Source organism: Agelaius phoeniceus, chromosome 6 (assembly GCF_051311805.1).
Source record: "Agelaius phoeniceus isolate bAgePho1 chromosome 6, bAgePho1.hap1, whole genome shotgun sequence".
Classification (NCBI taxonomy): domain Eukaryota; kingdom Metazoa; phylum Chordata; class Aves; order Passeriformes; family Icteridae; genus Agelaius; species Agelaius phoeniceus.
Window position 1 is genome coordinate 23,327,240 of NC_135270.1, and position 19,875 is coordinate 23,347,114.

General features: G+C 46.8%; 1 protein-coding gene across 2 annotated transcripts in view; it reads right to left on the reverse strand.

Annotated features, from left to right (window-relative positions):
- ALX4 (ALX homeobox 4) overlaps positions 1 to 19,875 on the reverse strand; it is a 42,623-nt gene that overhangs the window by 14,912 nt on the left and 7,836 nt on the right. The window lies entirely within an intron of this gene.

A 19,875-nucleotide genomic window follows, 5' to 3' on the forward strand; every position in this document is an offset into this window, starting at 1 on the left:
TTTTGACCTATTTTGCCCAGCACAGATGGGCAAGAGGAGGTTGGGGCAAGCTCTCTCACCTCCTGCTCCCTCTCAGAGACCCAGGTGGGAGGATGAGCACTGCACACTCAGGTGCACACACTCCAGCAAGATCCTCCTTCAACCTCTCAACACCCACATCAGGGTTGAATGTCATGGAGCACTACATTCCTTGGTTGTGGCCACAGGAAAGGTCTCTGAGAGGTACCCGTCTGCTTCTTGCACCATGCAGGTCCCCTGCCACCAGCCCATCTCTGTTCCTACTGAATAACACAGCATAGAAAACCAGGAGTACAGAGCAGCCACATGAGGTGCTCAGTGGGGTCTGTTTTCTGCTCCTGCATCCTCAGGCAGTGCTGGTGTGCCAGGAGAGGTGCTCCTGACTGACACCCCCAGTGACCCCCACAGCCTTCTGCCAGGACTTGCACTGCTTTTGGCAAAGAGGTTGTGAAAGGGGAAAAGGACAGTTTGAGACACCTGCAGAAACAGCACCCCATGTGTGCAGGGCAGAGGGAAATGAGAGGAGTGTGGCAGCAGTCTGGGGCACTGTTCCCACCTGGTTGCCCTCAACAATTAATTAATGAGACATGACATATGAGAGTAGTATGGCAGACAGGAGGAAGAGGTTTCAAGCCCTGAACCAGTGAACTGGTTTCTTTCTAAAAACCACCTTTGAGCTTTGTAAATGGGGTATGTGCATCCTCAGGCACAGGCACAGGCACTGTGTGTCCTCTCCTGCCCACCTCCTGCCTCCAGTGACAGTGGTGTCCCCTTCTTTAGCAAGAGTGATGCTACACCAGCAGGACCCTGGTGGGGATCCATGGCTCTCCCTTATCTGATGCCACTGCTCTGCATGGTGGGCTGAACCCAGGACAGAAAAAGAGGGATCTGTGTGAGCAACTGGCAACCTGCCATATAGTGCACAGCCAAATGTCACACCTGGCCACATTTCTGGCTGGGATCTTTGGGCAAAAACATGGTAGCCCTGCTACAGGTTTTAACCTTGAGTCACTATGCTCAGTTCCTAAATGTGTGGGAAGTGATACTGTGGTATTTTCTCTCCTCTATGCTCTCCTTACGAAGCCAAAAGCACATCAAGTGTCTCATATTTTTTTTAAATTTCCCTTTAGTCTATTTTTAAATCTTACCAGGCCAGGATCAGTCTTTCTGGGAAACAGTTCCACTATTTAGTGATGTCCCCACTGGGAGCTTTTCCCAGGCAATGTGATAGGGTTATTAATGCCAGCTTAGGCATATTCGCCTGTGTCTTTGGCAATACTCATCTCTTGTTACAAAATCCTTTTGCTAATTCATTGTATATTTACAGTTTAGCCCTTCTGTGAACAGCTCTGTCACAGCCAAAAGCCCATGGAATTGTTGTGAGGAGGTGCACAGTGTACAAGTCCTCGTCCATCTCTCACTCTTGCAGCTGAAAGGCTGCACTGAGATGATTGGGATGAATCCAGGAGGGTGAAATGTGGCTGTCACCCTCAGGCATGAGAGCAAGGGTGGCCCAGGTTTAAGCCTGGGGGAATGAGCTGTGAAAGGGATTTGGGAAGAAAATTGGCCAGGTGGTACAGAGGGCTTGCAGGCAGACCTTGGATGAAGGCAATGGAGCTACCTGCCACTTTCACCCTGCTGTGATTTCAGATGTATTGCTTTCTCTAATATTGTTCCTGCAGACTTTTGAGGAGCTCCCTATAAAGCTTATCAAAGCTTGATGTCTATCTCAGCTCTCTTTGCTTTGATCGTTGCGAACATTTTGCAAAAATTTATTCTCCCTGGGTTCCAGGACCAGTGTCTAGGCCAGTGACTGACACACTGCCTCCTCTTTGAACCTGCCTTCTCCACTGGCTGACCTTTTCCACTCTCCTGGGGGATGCAGGTGGACAGACCTGTCCAAAATGGACTGGGACAGTGCCCTGCCACACAGCCTTGGTAAATCATAAGCTACAGACATGATATTTATAATTTTTACAACTGAAAATAAAATGGTTCCAGAAAGTCTGCAGCAATGGACTATAACCTATGAGACTCAGTAGAGACAGAGTAATAATTAAAGTATTCCAAGAGGTTGGGTTTTTTTTTCCCCATTCTCTTTTTCTTTTATTATTTATGATGTCAGGAAGTTCAGTACATTTTCCCCCTAAGTTTTGCTCTGGCTGCCTCCCTAACTCCTAAGCCCCCTGCAGATCCAGCAGCAGCAAACACAAGATCTGAAGCCTTTCCTTGGGAAATCCTCTGCTGGTTTTTATCTGCCTCAGGAGCTCTGTTAGCTGGGGAGGGGTCTGCACAAACACAAACACAAACACAAACACAAACACAAACACAAACACAAACACACACAGAGAAAAGCTCTGTGTCTGTTCTAATTTTGTTGGCAGCATAGCTCAAACTGCAGCTGAGAGCTGGGCCCAGGATTTTCAGCAGTGATAGGTTATCTCCATTAAAAACCATCAGCCCCAAGGAGCAAGGACTGTCCCTGCTGCACACACAGGGGATGTTCCCATGCCTGCCCTGCCAGTCCAGAGCCCTCCTTGCAGCTCAGCCATGCTGCTCTAGTGCTCCTGCACTGCAGCAGACACGGGCTTCTTCACCTCCAGCCCCTGAGGGCCCTAGTAGGGATGAACTGTTTCCATGGGAGGGGCAGAAACTCTGGGATGGAGGCCGTGATGGCAGTGCTGGGAGGGCATGGTGTGCATCCCAAGAAGCAGCTCTCATTCCCTGGAAGCAGGCTCCCTGACCTTAAACAGTCACGCTAACTGCTGAAGTGAAACAAATTGCATACATCTGCATATGGATATGCCCACACTTCCTGTAACTGGAGATGGACTCAAAGTTTCAGTGCAAAGTTTGGGGTGTCTGTTTCTAATCAAACCTAGAGAGACCTTGAGTTACATATTGTAAAGATCTCTATGGCAAGGAGTTGATGTGAGCACCACTGCACCCTTACAAGCCCGACAGCAGGGCTTGGTGCCTCCTTCACTGCTTGCCAATCCACCCCTGCCCTTGTAGCAGTAGAAGGAGGATCTTTTCTGACTTCCCACAATTATACCCTGCTCTCACAGTGCCTTGGCTGCCTGCTAGACCATAAACACTCCCAAACCTTCCCTGAGTCACCCAAGGATCTGCCATGGGACAGTGCAGGATAACTGGGCATGTGGGCTCCAAGCATCTTGCAGCTCCTTTTGGGCAGGAGGGATGCCTGCATTCCCACTTCTGCAGGGGACATGCAAATCTCTTTCAAATCTCATCACATTTGTCCTGGGAGCCCTACAGAGGAGAAAGGAGGTGCAGGACACTCAAGACTGTGTTCAGCTGTGGCCATGAGGTAAGGCCCTGAGACAGCAAGGCATTGCACTGCTCTGCTGACACACTCCTGGAGGGAACAGTCATCTTTATCATGCTGTCAGAATGTTTGGATTCACAGCTTGTATCTGTTTTGTTCCTCAGGTGTGCTATTTTGAGAGGGTGCTGAAGTAAAATCTTCGCTATGTACAATCTTATCCATGGAATTTAATTTAGAGCAAAGTCAGTTTGGTGCATCCACAGGGATGGAGATTAGGACATTTCCAACATACAGCTTTGGGTCCAACTTGAAATGGTAGGTCTGCTTTGCACAGCACATGCATGAAAAGCCACAGCTCCTGCCCGATAGGCTCCTTCACACAGATCCTGTGATGGCAGCCCCACAGCCCACAAGGCTGCAGGAGAGCAACATGGCCAGCACAGGGCAGGGACACAGCCAGCACAGGGCAGTTTCCCCTGGGCTGCAGGTAAAAGAGCCTGCTGGGTCTTGGCACTGCTAATGTACTGCTCTGGCAGCATCTTGTCCAAGTTATTACAGTCTCAGCGAAGAGCTGATGCTACCCAGTCCTGGGAGGCTTCAAGAATAGCCTGGAACTCCTACTGGCACGTGGCAGCTCACAGACATTGTCTGCCTGTGGACAACCCATGTCCAAGGAGCACAGCTCAGGTGGCATGGGGCTGCACCAGCCTGCCCCTCTGCTCCCACACTAAATGACATTGGGGCCTTCTGCCTTCCTGTCCAAGTGTGGGCACAGGGGTGTCCCCCCCTGCCCACCCCCAAATTCCATGGCCTCCAGTGCTGGCCACTGCAGGGTGCCTCCCCTTGCCTGCAGAGGCATGGTCTGACTCTTCATAGCAATGGCCCTTTAAAATAAAAAAGCTCTTAATGTAATTCTTTCAACTCTTGCTTAAATACCAGTGCTAAAATTTTGCCCTGGGAGGGTTCAGGCAGTGCATTTACACTTCTTACCAAGGCAAATTTGCACCACAGCCCAGCCAGCACACCTCATGGACTTGGCCAACTATAGGAATCTTATCCAACTCCTGTGATCTTGCCTTAACGCATGCTGAAATGATTATACTTGTTTCTAAGCTGTCTGTTGCAGTCTTCTGCCTCCTATCTGTCATTAAAATCTAGAAATCAGCACAAGATTATTATGTAAAAAACATGCACATTTTGGGTTATATAGGAAAAAACCAAAATTACTGAATTGTAGACATATAAAGATCCAAATACTTAGGTTTATTTCTGTTCAGGGAGTCAGTGCTCTTGCAGTCTGCACATGTAGAAAAGATTTGAACACTTTTTTAGTTCTATGTGGCATCACTGATTTTATTTGCAATGATCAGATGCTTAATCATACTTTCACTCCTGCGCCAAACTGAAATGTAAAACTGGGCAGCATCCATCTCTTAAATGCAGGTGGTATAATTCTAGATAGGACACAAACCATTGGCTTCATTCTGGGAGCTGCAGTTACCATTTGCTGCTAAGCAGAAGCTGGTTGGAACATCTCCATTCAGCTTTGGATAAGGATGAGTATATGGCCTGTCCACCCCTCCCAGACTGGGCCCCCTTTGGCTGATTCTGCAGAACCTGAAGGAAGGCTGAACATGGTCTATGCTGTTCCTCTGCTCATGGTACAACATTCACTGACTTCCCATTGTGCTCAAGAGACCACTGCATGAATGTTCTCATCTGCATGGACACTGTCCATCTCTGCTGAGCTTGTCAAAGCTGCTGGCACTGCTGCTCTGCTGCTGCAGCCTCCTGAGGCTCTGCAACAAAGTGGGGACACATTCAGTGGTTACTCGTGGTGGAATTCACAGACTAAAAATAGCTGTGAAATACCTGGTCACCTTGGGGAGCTAATTACAGGCAGAGTGAAGTCCCACAGAAAAGTCTACTTGTAGAATAATTAAAAGGGAAATGAGTGTTTCTCTCTACTGTGCTCCTCCTCACCACACCTAGGAGTCCCCTCTTTGAGAAGAGACTTATTTTTCTGATCAGAGCATACAGCAGGAACAATACTAAGGCCTGGAGCAGAAAGGCCTAAAAACCTCCTTCTGTTCCTGAAAAGCAGTCTGGAGACAGTGTCAAAGGTCTCACACAGTAAGTCCATGGGTGGATTTTTGGTGGCCCTGAAGCCAGAGTATAACTTGAGTCTCTGGCTCTACCTCCACTGTGTGTCTGGGAGATGTTTCTGTGGGACTCAAATTCACCTCATCCCTGGCTGCACTTAAGCCCTCTTGTTCCTGGCTGGCTAGTTCTCCTGGACTAAATCACTGTATGAGTTTGGGGACAGACAGCTTGATAAACATTAGCTCTAGTGCTGCTGAGAAGTTTACATCACAGCAAGCCTTGGGAATATGCAATATTTACTTGGGAAAATTGCTGTTCCTCTCACTTTTATTCTGAACTATTTTTTTTTTCCCCCAATACAAACATCTGTTTTTGAGGGCATGTGTTGCTTTATTGCCTGATTAGCTGGATTCACACACCCTGTGGCTACTTGGGGAGAGCTCAGCATTGTCTGTACAAATGCAACATGTGCTGCTTGCTCCTCTTTCATGTTTTTTAAAGGACGCTAACAAAACTGGCTTTTACATAAACAAATCAATTCTGAAAACTGCATAGAAGCTGTGGCTAGAGAAAAAGGCACAGCTCATTCCCCAAGTCCTTTTTCATGTGGCACATCCATCTGAAAAGCAGGAAACTGCTGACTAGCAAATTTTGAAGGCACAAAAATGCTTCTAGCAACCTGCTGCAATTGCAGTTGACTTTCTGGCTCCCAGAACATGATATAAGGAAAGAGCAAGAAAATGTACTGCCATTGCCTCCATGGAGAGGAAATGAAACTGCTCCATTGAATGGGGGTGATCAGCTTCAGGTTTGCAGCATGCCAGGCCATGTGCAAAGTTTGAAAGTATGACAGACAAGTATGGGTCAGCTAATGCATTTTAAAATGTCTCATTTCCCACATGTCCCACTGGCATGTCACAAACAGCTAGGAAAAAATGGTGGATTTCTGCTCCATCCTACTTGGGTCTCTGCCTAAAGCAGTGCATGTTAACCAAAAGCCATCTAGAACCTCTTAACTGATATATCCCCAGTGAGTACCAGCCAGAGAAGATGGACGAGGCAGACAGCTACGAGAAGGGGGCTTGAAAGGTCTTTCAGTTTCCTCTTGGCTCTGGTTTTGATACCTTTTGGATAAGTAGTCTCCTCCTTCCCAAGCAGTCCTGCATGCCTTGCCATGACAGTGATCACCTGAGGGTCTTGGTTTTTCCTAAGCTACTCAGAACCAGATGTAAGCACCTAACTACTCTGAAGACTTAGCTCAGTGCTGAATGGATGAAATATGTGATTTCATTAAGAAAAAAATCAGCCTTCCTAATATTGGACACAGTATTGAATGGTGTCATCTCAGTCATAGACACATACCTACACACAGAACAGACAGGTCCTCAGTGCTGTTTGCTGAAGATTTATGTTCTCCACAGACAGGCACTGTAGGGTTTTGCACACCTTGATGCTCTGTCCCAGTGTGGGAACTCTGTTCTGCTCCTGTCTGAGCTGAGTTCTCCTCCTGGGACATCCTTATTGGCTGTCAGTATCTGGAGCAATGTCTGCCCAATCCACCAGGTCTTTGGGATCATTCAGTTATCCCTCTGTTGTGTTGTTTTTAGAAAAATCTAGATCCAGCAAGGTTGCTGCTCCTCTGCTTGGCTGCTATCTCCAGCTGAGTTAGTGACAGTAGCATCTAAGGCAGCTGGGATTCAGCTCCCTCCCTGTGCTGGGGCCCTGTGAAGTCAGGCCCTGCACCTGCAGCAGGGAGAGGGAAAGCTGTGGAGCTCTGGGGCTGAGAGCAGTCAGTGCCACTCTGTGCCTGCAGTAGCACCGAGTGCTGTTCACATGTGAGTGACAGCTGAGGTCGATGCAGGGCTTAGGGCTAAGCGCTCGCTCTGAAAGGAAGAGCATAAGAGTTCCCATCAGATGCAGATTTATGTATTCATCTTAACCTTACCCATGTCGTTTGGCCACTGCAAGGATCTGAAAAGATCCCTCCCCTGAGCACTGCAAGAGAAAAGAGGGCTCTTTTCCACAAGCTGTCATCTTCTCCAGAGGTTTCCGCTGCAACCACTCAGTGCCTCTCTCTTCCCCACAATATGCCTCGCACATTTTCCCCACAATTTCCACCCCAGGCTGTGTGCTGGATGAGCAGGACCTCTGCTCTGACAGGGTGAGAGGGAGGTATGAGGCAGTCATGCAACCTTCCACACTTCAATGTGTGTGTTGCCTTCCATGCTAACCACACACCAAGTGAGACCCCACCCGCCATCACCTGTCACGGAGGGCAAAAATCAGCCATCTAGTCAAGGAGGGAGTGGGGGATTCTGCTTCCTGCTGGTGAGGAAGGCTGGGGAGACAAAGCTGCCTGAAGGGAGATGATCCTTGCTCTGATGTCTGGCTATGGCACAGTTTAATTCCCTGCTGCCAGCTTGCAGAGTGATTCACCCCATCCTGTGGGTCGGTGCCTGCCTGGACGCTGTTCACATCATTGGGTTGGTTGGTCTGTCTGCCTCTCTCTGCATTCTTCTGTCTGTCTGCTTTGCAAAAGCAACCTCTCTGCAGCAGAGACAGCCAAACATTGCTGAAGTTTAGCTGCCTCCCAGAGGTGACTTCTAGTGGTCTGTTTTGTGCTGCTGGTAGCAGGGCCAGACCTGCAACCTTAAAATTGCTGACTGGGAAGAGGGGCAGTGGGAGGGAGGTCAGGGCCATTTTGTAATGGGCTGGGCAAGAGCTCAGCTGCATCTGCATTATGAAGTCCTGATTCAGATTAATGACAGATGAACTTCAGTGGCTTGTGGGCCCTGGCCAGGGCAGGGTCCAGCAGGCTCTGCCAGGCTGAAGCAGCCAGCCTGTGGCCCTAGTCCAGCAAGGCACTGCAGCACATGTGTGTCCCTGGACTACCCTTGTGCTAAAGTGCAGTGTTATGTACTTCAGATGGGCAGTCAGGAAAGCCCAAACAAATCTTCCCAACACTGCTCCCATGATGCTCTTTGTGCTTCTGAGTTTGGGCCCTCAGGTGCCCCCACGGAGAAGACCTGGGGACTGCTGAGTCTGGATGAGGTGCTGTGGCAACCCATTGGAACCCAAGTAAAACACAACTCAGGGGGATTTGAGTGCTACCAATTACACTTGGAAACTGGAAAGCAGGAGTGATAGAAAGCTGGAGTAAAAGCAGAAAACAACCAAAGTTGGCTGAACCTCACAGAACCACAGAAAGAGTTGAGTTTAAACACTGAGACAAAGCTTGGGCAAGATTTCTTAGCAAAGCAGTTCTGTTGTTCTTTAGTTTTATGCAGCTGATTAGTAAAGAAAGGCCCAGACAAGGAAAAAAAACTTTCAGCCCTCCCCAAACCTGCCTGTTCTTGGAAGAACATCTATAATTTAATTCCATTTCAACTGCACATTGCAAAACTCAAGGCTAGCCAGGTCTGGGAAAATTCCTATGAGCACTAGGCTTTTAGAAGCATTCCAGAAAGAAATGAGGTTTCTGGCGACCAAACCCACTAATTCACCATCACTGGGCCTGGGCAACAGACTGGCATCAGCTTTTACTGGCAGAGAGTAGTAGGGCAGCAAAATCCCAAAGTGAAGCAAGAAGCAGCACAATCAAATTGGGAACTTGCCAGCCAAGAAGCAAGACACAATAACTGATCCAAAAAAGTGCCTGAGAGCAGCAAGTTGTTTCCCCTGACCTTTACACCCTCATCATGAGGTGGGGACAGTACTGCAGCCCCACAGGTGTTTCCTGCAGAGGAGATGCTGATGCCAATTGGGGTGGGAAAGCCCAGACTCCTGACATGGTCTGAAGGTGGCAGCAGCAATGACTGGTACCAGGGACTCATCCCTGGTCTCCATGAGCCCACATGCAGTGCAGGGGGTACACAATGACATCAGGGTCTCTCTGAGCTTGAGAGTTGTTTTGAGGTGTTGAGGAGACATGGCTGCACTGCGTGGCCTGGCCATGAACCACAGTGTGTCTACACCATGGCTGAGGAGAAAGGGCAAAGACAGAAAAATCCATCTAAGACTGGCTTGCTTGGAAACTCCAGTTGACCCTGACACAGTCTAAACAAATATTTTTTTAAATTACTCAGAATGCCCTGGTCTTCTTATATGTATCCCCAAAGACTGTCATAAAATGTCTGCAGAAAGGACTCTGTGAACCTCTGCTGCCCTGCTCTAGAGGCACATATTTCAGCTCCAGTCAAACTGAAGTTTAATAAACCCTTGGCCTCTGTAGGTTCCCTCCAGCCTCTGCAGCAAACAATTCTCCCCTGCCTCAGTCTGGCTCTGGGTCTGTGTCCACCACTGGTGTTTGCCATGAGCTGCCAACACCGCTGCAGCATCTGATGGGAGACCACTATTAGTTGTGAATGCTATGCCCTTGCATCTCACAGTTTTTTCTGCTGGGGCTGTGAGGAGTAGGGAAAAAGTATTTGAAACTCTCCTTCATTTGCCATAAGCTCTGAAACATATATACCAACTTAGGACTTCTCTGGGGCTCTAGCTCCACATAACCTGGAAGAGAGAAGGTATATGTTTACTATAGAGTCAGGATAATCTAAGTGAATTATTTTGAATTATTCCAATAGCTGACACAAGCCACTGTGCTTGGTAAAATTCTGGGAAACCCTGCTTGCGTCATGGTTTAAGTGCAATTCTTTCCTCATCCAAAAAAATACTTATGTGTTGTTCAATAATCCCCTTTTAATGAAGTTTTGAAAATTCATCAAGGAGTAAAATTGATACTCCATGACTTGACCAATTACTCTTATGAGACACTTGTGCAAGAGCCCAAACACATGGTTCCCAAAGGAAAAGGATGAAAATGATTTACAGAAGCAGTGAGGCAAAGGTTTATTGATAATGAGGCACCGAGAGGAAATGGAACGGATGTGCCTGAGATTCCTCTAGTAAATGAACAACAAATAGTACTCACAATCAGCAACTTACATTTTTAATTTTGAGCTGAGAATAGCAACATTCACAGACTCACAGATTATTCTGAGTAAGAAGGGACCCACAAGGATCGAGTCCAAGTCTGACATGAATGGCCCATATGGGGATTGAACCCAAGATGCAGGTCAAATGACAGTTATTAAGGAAAAAAATCCATTAAGTAGTACTGAGCAAGGAAAACATCCACAAAAGTGTGCTCTCACTTGTGAAAGGGGAGTCATGAATTGCTCAAAGGGTAAACTGTGCTTGTCAAGTAATTCAGAGAGCTATGCACTCTGAGGTCAGAGAAAGGGATTTCATTTCACTTGAGAACTACTTCACCTTGCAACACATATAATTGTCACCAGGGGGGAAAAATGAAATTAAAAAAAAAAAAAAAAAAACAACCAAAAAAACCCAGAAGTAGGTTTGCTTGAGCCAAGAGCGTTTGACCTTTACTTTCTACTCCATCTCTGAGAGTTGGTTATTTTCCCAGACTGTGCCTGGTGAGCTGCATCCTCACAGTGACTGCCCATCCTGCACATACTCTCCAGCTAAATACTTCTTGCTTTCTGGGTCTTTGGATCACAGACACTGCACCCCTCTCTATGGTGAACACTTCTCTGTTTTCTCATCATCATCCAGTGTTGGCAGGTGATCATTATTTACTGCCTGGCACCCACACCGTGTTCAGCAGTGTCAGCAGTGTCATCTGGGCTCCCCACAGCATGCACAGAACTGTGCCAGGGAGTCCCACAGCGATGCCTGAGTCACAGCAAGCCCCATGAGGTGAGGCACTGCTATTTCTTGTGTTGTGTGGATGGCAAAGTGAGACAGAGCACACAACACACACACTATCTAAGCCTGAGTTTTAAAAAGTACTTAGCACTGTCTAATATTTTTGCAGCCTGGAGGTGACGGTCCTGTGCCTCTCAAATGCCCTGAATCATGCAATACCTTTGCATCCTGGCCAAGTAGATCTAAACCCCCATTCAATCCAGCACACTCCTTCAGAACAAGTTTCTGCCACATCAAAATTCCTTATTCTTATCCCAGCATTTGCTCCCCTTCATTGCCTGGGTCCAAGCAAGGCTGGACCACCTATTGGGGTAAATGGCCACTGCAATAAGAGTAAGTTCAGACCTGGCTGAAAACACTTCCTAAAACATGAGAAATCTGCAGTGTCTTTAGGTGTGAAAATCAAAGGTGCCACAACTGAGACAGTTCAAACCACAACTCCTTGTGGCTAGTTGCTGGATAATCTTTCAGAGGAAAGGCACAAAACACATTTCCTACCCAAAGCCCAGCTCCACTGTAAATATGATGATCTTGCTCCACAGCACAGTGCAGCAGAACTTATGAAAAAAGTCATCATTGGATTTTTCCTGACATGGAGAAAACAAAAATGTGCTTAGTTTTATTTACATTCTTGGAAATGTCTTAACTGATTCGAAGAACTTAAAAAAAAAAAAAGTATTATAAAAACAGCCAGAGGCAAACAACTGCTGTGGGAGCTTTCAGGCAAGATTGTTAAATTTTGATTAAGTTAGAAGAAACTGGATGCAGGATTGTGGTATGAAGTGTCAGGCAGTAGACACAAACAACAGTGACTCTGGTAACACATTTTCCTAACAGAAAACAAAAAAATCATGACTCTTGGAAGGAGAGAAACTCCTGGAGCACCACTAGTTCTCAACCAAACTGGATGATTACATGAAGGATAATGACCATGAAAATCAGCCTAAATTAGACAGCTGAGTTCATGCCCACTTTTGTGTTTGCTTCCAGTTAGCATTCCAGAACAGGATCATATTGACATGAGTGACTACAAATGTGAAGTAAACATTAGCAAACATTTACAGAAATTGTCTTTAGGAACTTGTGAAAAGGAATATTTGTCCCAGAAACCTGCTTCTGCCAGAGGTGCTCATCCAATCAGGGAACAAGGTCTCACTCTTTGTGTCCACCTTCCACTCACCACCACAGAAGCCCTTCCAGCTGCCTGCTCCTTGCACCAGTTCACCCACACACACACAATCTGCTGACCAAAGATTACTCACAATCATCATCCCAACAACAATCCTGTGTCCCAGACAGACCTCAAAAACTCATATCTTGCTCACAATTTGCAAATAAAACACACGGGGTGTTCATCCCTCCTGCTCCCTGTCTCCCAAAATACTTCCTTAGGGGAGCCTTATTTTGGGAGATACCTCATCTCCAAAAAGGTGGCTGTGTGCTGACAGGGACCACAACTCAGAAAGTCTCTGCCTAGAGACATCATGATGCCAGTGCCACAAGCAGAGCTTCAGTGCTTAGAAGCTGCCTTTTCTAGCAGGGTGGGAAGCAGCAGGAGGCCTTAAAAGCAGATGGAAAGAGTGACTGCAGACAGGACAGCCTAGAGGGGAAAATAAAATACACAATCAGAAAACATGGGCTGGAATCAATACACCTGGAAAGCACTGGTTGGAAAGGTACATGCTCTTTCAGTTTCCTAGATGAGAGCAAGATCCCTTTTCACCAGCTCTTTTCCTTTTCTCTTCAGAACCAAGCCTGTCTGCAAGGGTCTGGAAAGGTTGAAATTTAGGAAGAACAGATAAAAACTTCAGTTTCCAGTGTCTGAGGGCTTCTGGAATTAGTGGAGCCACCGGGCACCAGCTGGCCTCTGTTTCCCCAAAGCATCTCCAGCTCATGGGCTCAGGGTGCTTGCATGGAAAGATGCTGGGGCTGCAGTGGGGTGCTTTCTCCTTCCTTCTCATCTCAGGCTAGGCTTCCCACACACTGCCTTCTCAGATTTACTATCTCACAGTACATTTGGGTCATGAATTTTTGGATTCATGAGGAGCAAACACGCCTGTGTGGGAATGTGTGATTTCTTCTGCAATTCATTTGGTTTATAGGGCTCTCAGGAGAAAATATACAGTTGGATGTAAATAATAGGACTCCAAACTCCAAAACCCCCTCAGTGAACACAGTTATGGGTATGTAGCTTCCAAGAAGCCAGGGTTTTAGAGCCAAGGTTTTAGTGCTAGAGGAAAGTCTCCATCCCAAAGAAAGGAGCACAGCCCTGGGCTGTGCCTGCTGGTAATGAGAGATTTGCCTGGCATCAGGGACCCTCTGAGTATTTGCTGCTTCTGTCCTCTGTTTTCCAAAGGAAAGACACAGCTTCCTGACTTGTCTTAAACAACATTGTTCTTCCCACTGACATCTCCTACAGTTTATGAAGCTGAGGCTTATAAACTGCTATACAGTCAAATTTGCTTCAAAGTGTAGTGCACTGTGGACAACATGACATGAGTTTTTAACTTTGTCAAGAACATGATCTGACAAACAGAAAATGAAAGGTTACTTTGTCTCCTGTCAACTGATGGACTGTGGTGTTTGGATGTTACGGTAGGAACCTTCATAGATGATTACCAGGCAGGGAGAGTCTGGAAGGCTGTGTACCCTCTTTTTGTTTAATGGTTTTTGCCCCAGGAGAGCTGAAGGCTGTGAAGCAGGACTGCCTGCCTGGAAAAGGGGTGGTCTGACATCCCTTTGGGCAGGACACCATAGGGTGAGGAGCAGGTCACCTCTGCCATGGTGCTACACTGCTATGACTGTCATGCTGCCAGCTCCCCTGCTTTCCCCTGCCACCTGGGCCAGGCATGCTCTGGGATGTGCTTTGGGCAGTCCTCAGGGCCCATGCTCATGCCACGGTGTTAATACTTCTGGCACAGGACTGAACAAAAGGGAACTGCTTTGCTCACCACTGTCAGGCATACCTGCAAAAACATGTCCTGCTCAGCCTCCTTCCAGAAGAACACAGCCCCATGGACCTACTTCATGCCAGGCATACAGGGAGGAAATGCCAGAGCAACCAGTGTAGCTATTTACACACTCAAATCACGTTTTCCTACTGGGACATTTTCAGAGAGCTTGGATTGACTTTGCTCCCACTGAGATGCCACCACAGGCTTTCAGCTGCTGCTCCCTTTTCTTTTGAAATTCTGAGGAGGAGTTCTCAGCAAAGTTCTTGGTTTTAATGAAATCTGTGGGCTAAACGAGGCCATTCCCTGTTTTTCCCCAGTGGGGAACTAATTTCAACCAGACTCAACACCCTTGGCTGTATTCTTGGCTTTCAGGACCCACTCAGTTACCCTCATAACTTCTCCTTGGCCAGGACCCAGTGGCCTCTTACGTGTTAATGCATGTATGTGGTCAGTGCTACAGACCATGGTTTATCTGCTGCAGGCTCCTAATATCTCCATCTCTGTGGGAGGTGCAATCAGCCAGATTAACACACAAAAGCATACATCAGAGAACATTCACATTGCCTGAGGCAATATTTGCATCAGATTTTCTCTAGAAAAACCTAGGCTGTTCCACTTGATTTTTGCAGAGTCCAGATAGGCCAGACTTACAAAGTCTAGATTTAGGAATTTCTCATGAAGACTGTGCTATGTTTGCTGGCTAATGTCTGAAAAGGACAACTGGGGTCAGACAGCGCTTTCCCTTTACTCTGAAAGTCATTAAAACCCCACAGAATAGACAAAGGGCTGGATCAGTCCTGGTCCTTTTGTCACTCTCTTGTGGAGTGTCTGGGGTGTGATTCAGTTGCACACTCATGGGGTTTTGGTGCTGTGCAAAACACATTCAAGTCTCTCAGATGCTGACACAGGGCAGGTACCCAAGCCTTGAGGAGCAGCCCAGGGAGAGCAGGGAGTGTAAATGGAGGCATCTCGGGCCAGGTGGCACACAATTGGCTCAATGCCTTCTCTCAGCACCAGCTGAGCTTCTCCTCCCTACTATCTTTAGGATGCTGGATACCTCCTATTGCCTTTACTAGCATCTGACAAACCTGTTGAAATACTTTGGCATCAAAGCCTCTGCCTTGTTCCATGCTCTTTGTGTCTTGGTCCCCAAATATGGTGAAAAATTCAGCCCTTAGAAGCTTGGGTGCTATCATAGACTCTTGGTTCCTTTTTGGGTAAACTTCAGGTCATTTTCTAAAGAAATCCATAGCTACCAACAAATATTGTCTGGCAGATTCTGTCTCAGGCAAAGGCCCAACAACATCAACAACAATGAATCGCAGTAAGGTCCCCAGGAGACACTGCTCTGCATGGCTTCTCCCCATCTTTGGGGACCACTTCAGAAATACAACACATGCAAGAATAGCATCACACCTCCTTGTAGTAATTTGACATCATCTGTCTCCATTTTCCTCAAAACTGGCTCTCTCATGGCTTAACTAATGACTTTACAACTTCAAGACATCACAGCAAAACATCAGAACCTCTTTTTTGAGTGTTTTGGTGATAATGAGCTCCCACAAGTGCTTGTCGTACATTGGTTTATTTTCCCATCTCCTATAAACCATTTCATCTTTAAATTCCAAGCTTTCCCACCATCACCAGAGAGCTTTTGCCTCATTCATCTGAAAAGAGTCAAAAAGCAGACAAGGCTGCCAAGCGAGGGTTTGATTTTTTTCATCGCACCTTGTTTGACACCAGGAGCCTTTTTGAGGAACACTCCCTCTTAGTTCCATGAACTCTGCTCTTGAAAACTTACATCTATGGATGAAACAGGAGAGTTTTCATTCCTGCACACTGTGGAAGAAGGAGGTAAAAAAGGATGTAGTCTCAGTTTTTTCTTGCTGCCCTGCTGAGGGAGGTATCTGCACCAAAAAAAAGAAGCCTTTGAACGAGGCACTGGCAGAACTAGTCTTTGGTGACTGTGCTCTTGTGTCAGTGCTGTTCCGACCCCACAGGCACCCCCAGCTGTGTTCAATGGAAACTGCTTCAGCCTGAAAATGCCTGGCTGCTCTCCTTTCACTGTCAGGGTAGCTTTCTCTTCTCACAAGGGGCATGTGGAGCTTTTGTAATCCTGGCAAGACTTCAGCTGAGCCTCCAGGAGCAGGATCAGTGCCCTGCAAGGCCAGACAGGCTGACAGTTCTGTGCTCCCTTCCTTGACATTGGGGAAGCACTGCTTCTTTGCTCCTGGCTGAGTTTGCCCAGGGTGCATGTTATGCCTATCCTCACCTTGCTCTGGGTTCAATTTAGCTTGGCAGCCTGGAGCTCATGACAGCCTCTTTATAAAACACCATTGGTTTCTGCTAAAGGGCTCACCCCTGAGCAGGACATGCCAGCTGTACCACAGGCTCTGCGTGGCTGCCTGTGCAGTACCTGCTGGCTCGGTCTCTTGAGGGAGGGCTGCTCTACACAGGGGATGGCAGACCCATGCTACAGTATTTGATGGACTTGTGCTAACATGAAAGACATTTTCACCTCCAGATATTCACTGTGGAAACCAAAATGAGCCTAGTAAGGCACATCCCAGATATTATCTAGTAATGGTAAGACACAAGCACCCTCTGGTTAATGTATCACACAGCAAAGCTCCTGCTGGCTTTCTTCTCTAACCAGGACAGCTGATGAGGTCCAAAAAGCTGTGTAGAAGCTCAAAGAGACAGCTCAGGGCCTGCCCACAGAGGCAGGCACCACCAACAGATTGCCCAAACCTCCTTCTTTCACGAGCCATGTTTTTGAAGGAACACACCACAGGCTGAAAGCCCTGGTGCTTTCAGGACTGACCAGGTCCCAGCCCCACTGGTGTGTATGCTCAGTTTTAGTTCATCTCCCACCTTGGCTATGCTGAGCAATTTCCTGGATCCCAGCAGTCTGGTCTGCTGCATGCATTTTTTGCCAGCAAGGACACTTTCCTCAGCCCTTGCCTTCCCTCAGACCCATGTTGGACTGTCCCATCATCTCCCTCTCTAGTTTCCATGACCAACTGCAGTAGGGTTTCTCCCCATCTTTGAGGACCCACTTTAGAAATACAACACGTGCAAGAAAAGCATCATACCTCCTTGTAGTAATTTGCCATTATCTGTCTGCATTTGCCTCATAAACAGTTCTCTCATGGCATGACTAAAGACTTTACAATTTCAAGACATCACAGCAAAACATCAGAACCTCTTTTTGAGTGTTTTGGTGATAATGAGCTCTCAAGAGTGCTTGTTGTACATTGTTTTATTTTCCCATCTCCTATACAACATTTCATCTTTAAATTCCACACCTGAATGAGCACCTGTGGTGCCTGTAAATTACACAGGTAATAAACCCCTCTCCTGCTACTTGACTATTCCCATTGCCCACCCTCTGAGGTTGACTGCTAACAATGGAGAAAAGGGTTGTTCAACCAAGAACTCCAATTTTTACCATCCAGGCCAAGGAAAAGGGGATTTCCAGGACAACCAGCCACAAACCCAAACTAATTAAAGGCCACAAGGGAACAGCAGGGTTCTCTGAGTACCAACTTAATATCCAAACCCAGGCACAAATAAGTTTTATTATAGCTTCAACTCTAACTTAAAACCAGCATCACTCAACTCTGCATGTACAGCTACAGGTTCCTACTTTTCCTGAGCTGACTTTGGGCCTTTCATGATTTTTATGATTTTTATGAGAGTCTGTCCTAACCAGCCATGTATTTATAACAACCCTCTCTGTGGATATTTCCCCTCGCCAACAGAGCCACAGTTAAGTGAGTTGCTGTGCTCATGTTTGATGTTGCAGCCAATACCCTATTGCTTTCTATTCTTCATAAGTCCCTTATGAAGGGACTTAGCTTTCTAATAGCTTGAAGTGGTATGATCTGGATGGAAATACTCATTTCTCTAGCACAAGAGCTCATACCTATATAAAGCAACCAGCTTCCCTCTCTTCCAGTAGCAGCTTTCCAACTTCTGTTCAAGAGCTGAAATGCAATATGTAAGCTCTGCCACAAGCTCCATGGAGTGTTTCTGGCCTTCTGCACATTCTGTCTAACTGTCTGGTCCATCGGCTATTTATCTTGGAAGTCCTCACTGGAGATGTGAGAAACACAAAATGTCTGCAGGTCCTCTGCCAATTTGGGTAGGTTCTTCTTCCTCTTGCCTTCTAGCATTTGGCTATGTCCTGTCTAGCTCAGAGTGATATCTGGCTCCAATCTGCTTATGAAGGTTCAGACCAAATCTTGATAAGCCAGGTTATGTCTATAGTGCAGGGCTTCTCAGCTCTCAGCTATGGGTCCTTGCCACAGCTGTGCTCCTGACTCTACTCCAGGAAGAGGTCTGGGCATGCACCATCCCAGGGAAGGCTGGAAAAGAACCTCAAGGTGTTCCAGAAGGTCTCCCTGCCTCATGAACTGCAGCACTGTGGCCCAGGCTCCAGGGCATACCCTGCCCCACTGTTTGGCCTCAGACTCCCCTCTGGGAACAAGCTCTGCAGAGCAAGGCTCTGCCCATTCCCCTTTCCAGCTGGCCTCACAGTGGGAATGGACATGCATCAGTCTCCCATGCAGTAATTCTTGAGTGGCATCTCTGGGGCAGGACAAACCTGATGCTGTGGGCTTGTGCACACACACTGGAAAGGACCGGTCTCTCATCCCCATCTGGCAGACCCAATAGCCTGAGAACAGTTCCATGCCCAGCAGACTGGTTCCCCTGTGAGCCTGTGATATAATTTTTGTAGTGCTTTTCTTTTCTTTCAGAAACCTTGCCGTGGCATGGGTCTTGTATTAAGTTTTGGGCTGAGCAATATTTTTCTGTTTCCCCTGTTTTGTAAAACTACTTCTGGCCTGTGTCGCACACATTTCTCGACACCTTGCAGAGTCGTGGTCTTGCAGATGGGGCTTCAGATCTCTCTGAGCACTGTTCCAGAACAGAGTCATTCTCTCATTTTTTTTGACCCTTTCTGGGAAAATTCTCAATATTGCACTCTTTCCCTTTGCATACTGTTAAACTTCGGTTTGCTTTGATTTAATTTTGGTGTAAATTTCTTTCACTTCCCACTGCTCCTGAGTAGATTAGATATCTGCAAGCACTTTTGTTATCTGATCTCTCTGCATCAAAAGAATAAATACAGTTCCCCATTTCCCTTTTTGGAAACAGCATCCTACCCTAAAACTGATGTACAGCTCCCAAGTGAACCAGTCAGTCACTATCCAAAGTCCCAAGAGGATTGCTTCCACTGCAGGGAGGAACTGATGTGACACAAGATATTTCTTTTAAGCAGCAGTGCTTGCGCCTAGAGCCCAGATGGGGAACAGCAATCAGATAGGAGTTATATTGAGATCTTACAAATTTATTTTATTTCCCCTCAACACCAGTCTGCCCAAAGCATTTGTACTCTCATTCCCCATTGATAACACTTCTCTGATGGGCCTTGATGCTGTTGACTCCCTCCCTTCCCTCTGGTTTTGCAGGGTTGTTTTTCAGAGTTCCGCTGAATAGAGGTGGCTGTTATGTTAAGTCCCACAGAGTTTGCAGCCAGGCTCAGCATGCAGCATACAGTCTGTGGGTGAGTAAACCTGCTTACCTTTCAGGCTGCAACACTAGCTCACCCACTGCCTTACAGATAATGAACCTATTAGTTCTTGCTAATAAATAATATATTTAGAAACAATATTGATTCAACCATCTGTTTCCAATAAGAAGATTAAGTGTAAAAAGGATAACACTTAAACTGCATCTTCATTAAAAAAAAAATTAGATACAAACAGACTTAAATAG